This window comes from Schistocerca americana, chromosome 2 (genome assembly GCF_021461395.2).
Source record: "Schistocerca americana isolate TAMUIC-IGC-003095 chromosome 2, iqSchAmer2.1, whole genome shotgun sequence".
Classification (NCBI taxonomy): domain Eukaryota; kingdom Metazoa; phylum Arthropoda; class Insecta; order Orthoptera; family Acrididae; genus Schistocerca; species Schistocerca americana.
Genome location: NC_060120.1, coordinates 28,063,919 through 28,066,934, shown reverse-complemented (window position 1 = coordinate 28,066,934; position 3,016 = coordinate 28,063,919). Strand labels below are relative to the sequence as shown.

At 47.4% G+C, this 3,016-nt stretch overlaps 1 non-coding gene across 1 annotated transcript; it reads left to right on the top strand.

Moving 5' to 3' along the window:
* The first annotated feature begins 2,541 nt into the window (after positions 1-2,541).
* On the top strand, positions 2,542-2,616 carry Trnas-uga. Its single transcript has one exon. It is a non-coding gene; the product is annotated as a tRNA-Ser (tRNA).
* Positions 2,617-3,016: the final 400 nt, after the last annotated feature.

The following is a 3,016-nucleotide window of genomic DNA, read 5'->3' as shown; positions in this document are numbered from 1 at the left end:
AATGATTAACGTTGTTCCTGCTTATGTATTTACTGTAGATTAAAAAAAAACTTATATTACAAAGTTTAAATTTGCTAAGTAAAATTACTAATCAATTGCCCAACTCTCCCCCTTATTATGACTGCGCGATCTAATATCAATAACGCGAAATGACTGACATCATATACGTACCAAACACTAGAAGACACTACTTTCAAAGATGATCTACGGTGGCGAGGAACCTCAGTGGAAATAAACTAACGTGATCACAGCTGTTTAGCTTTACAGCCCTAGTAAGCCGAACCAATTTGCGATATCACCGTATGTACTGCGTCTGGTGCGTCGGCGTGCTGGTTCTCTCACACGTCTGCGTCGATGGAAGAACTCCAGCCACAAAATAAAAAATCTTTCAAACACTAGGACGGCAGAAGGCGGTCCCCTGACTAATATACTCTAATACTGTCTTCTCCTCTCTGTGTTCTACAGACGAGAAACGCGAACTCCCAGCCACAAGGACGGAGTTCAGATAACGTCTCAATGTAAGTATAGGCAGAGTAATTGCTCTCAATTACTGAACGCTGCGTACTCAACGACGACTTCCAACCCGGAGGTGAAGTCCAGAATCGTATAGGTTCGCAACAGTACAGTGACTATTCTAACTATAAACTCTCCTGGGAGCAAAGGCACCAAATCTGTGTGTATCAACAAAGCTGATATCGAGCGACCGTCACACACGGGCGCTCACAACGGAAGACCTCGTCTCTCCACCGCTGGCTTCCCGGCAAGGCTCGGCTCCCCACCCTCGTAATCCCGAAAACGAATCATATTCCCGAAACCACGGAATATTCTCCCTCTCTACAAATTCTTCCAAATGCCAACCAACCATATTTTAGTCTTTTGCCGTCCAGCGCGGAAAGTTTGCGAGGAAAAACCCATACTCGTAGAATGGTACGCTTCTGAGTAAAAATCCTTGGAAACAACCGAGCCTGAGTGGTTTTCGAGGTGCCGCTTCTTCGTTCCTCTGACCTACGTCCAAGATTTGCAAAGTTCGAAAGTATTATGCGGTTCTCCTTCCGGCCCTACTACAATAGCGGCCGGCCCTCACGCTATTGTGCTCCAGAGCTCAGTTTCCACTATGTCCGTCTAGCTATTTCCTGTGTTTAAGGAGGACCAACACCTGTGCGGGCCTTCCACCCAGAGCTTGAGTTCTGCCCGCCGTTTCATCTCCACTGGCGTTCCAAACTCTACCAGTATAGGCAATCATTCATTACGCCGTTTTTATAATAAAGACACTCCGTCACCTTTCATGCAATAAGCGTTAACAGTTACTTACAAGGCGTACGTGACAATGTCAGTCTCCTTTATATTCATTTATACGATTTGCAACCTATCACGCGATACCTAATTGTGTTCGTAGATCACGGCAAAGTACCGGGTGATCAAAAAGTCAGTATAAATTTGAAAACTTAATAAACCACGGAATAATGTAGATAGAGAGGTAAAAATTGGGCACACATGCTTGGAATGACAAGGTGTTTTATTAGAACAAAAAAAGTATTGCTAGACGCGCGAAAGATCTCTTGCGCGCGTCGTTTGGTGATCATCGTGTGCTCAGCCGCCACTTTCGTCGTGCTTGGCCTCCCAGGACCCCAGACCTCAATCCGTGCGATTATTGGCTTTGGGGTTACCTGAAGTCGCAAGTGTATCGTTATCGACCGCCATCTCTAGGGATGCTGAAAGACAACATCCGACGCCAAAGCCTGACCATAACTCCGGACATGCTTTACAGTGCTGTTCACAACATTATTCCTCGACTACAGCTTTTGTGGAGGAATGATGGTGGAAATATTTAGCATTTCCTGTAAAGAACATCATCTTTGCTTTGTCTTACTTTGTTATGCTAATTATTGCTATTCTGATCAGATGAAGCGCCATCTGTCGGACATTTTTTGAACTTTTGTATTTTTTCTTGTTCTAATAAAACCCCATGCCCTTCCAAACATGTGTGTCAATTTGTACCTCTCTATCTACATTACTCCGTGATTTATTCAGTTTTCAAATTTATACTGACTTTTTGATCACCTGGTATGTGGATGGGTGCTCGTAAGGTGCGAAATTATAGCCACCTTACAAGCATAATATCATTCGCACAGGAACAACATCTTCAACGCAAAACAATAAGCTCTGTGAAAGTTCTTGGCAGATTAAAACTGTGTGCCGGACCGAGAGACGAACTCGGGACCTTCGCCTTTACCGGGCAAGTGCTCTACCAACTCATCGATCCAAGCACGACTCACGCACCGTCCTCACAGCTTTTCTTCTGCCAGTACCTCGTCTACTACCTTCCAAACTATACTGAAACTCTCCTGCGAACGTTGCAGAACTAGCACTCCTGAAAGAGAGTAGACATGGCTTAGCCACAGCCTCGGGGAGTCTCCAGAATGAGATTTTCACTCTGCAGCGGAGTGTGCGCTGATATGAAATTTCCTGGCAGTTTAAAACTGGGAAGGTAGAAGACGAGGTACTGGCGGAATTAAAGCTCTGAGGACGGGGCGTGAGTCGTGCTTGGGTAGCTCAGTTGGTAGAGCACTTGCCCGTGAAAGGCAAAGGTCCCGAGTTCGAGTCTCGGTCCGGCACACAGTTTTAATCTGGCAGGAAGTTTCATATCAGCGCACACTCCGCTGCAGAGTGAAAATCTCATTCTGAATAACCTCTGTCTCTCACGAAATCCCAAGCTGTCTGTTGGTAGAAAGCAGATTTGACAGCTGTGAATTCAGAAGTGTTGTAGGATAAGCCGACAACACGCAATGCGTCCCCAGCTCTGAACTGAGAGGCCGCCGCCGCCGGCGTGTGTTGCAGGCTGGCATGCGTGGGTGGCGAGGGCCGGCCCGCCGCCGCGAAGCCGCCGCCGCTGCTGCGCTCGCGCACGCTGCCCGCCATCGTGGTGCCCGGCATCTCCATCCTGCAGGCGCAGATCGACGCCCGCTATCGGCAAGGTGAGTACCTTACTTCTGTGGGGAGCCAGCTCGCACCTCGC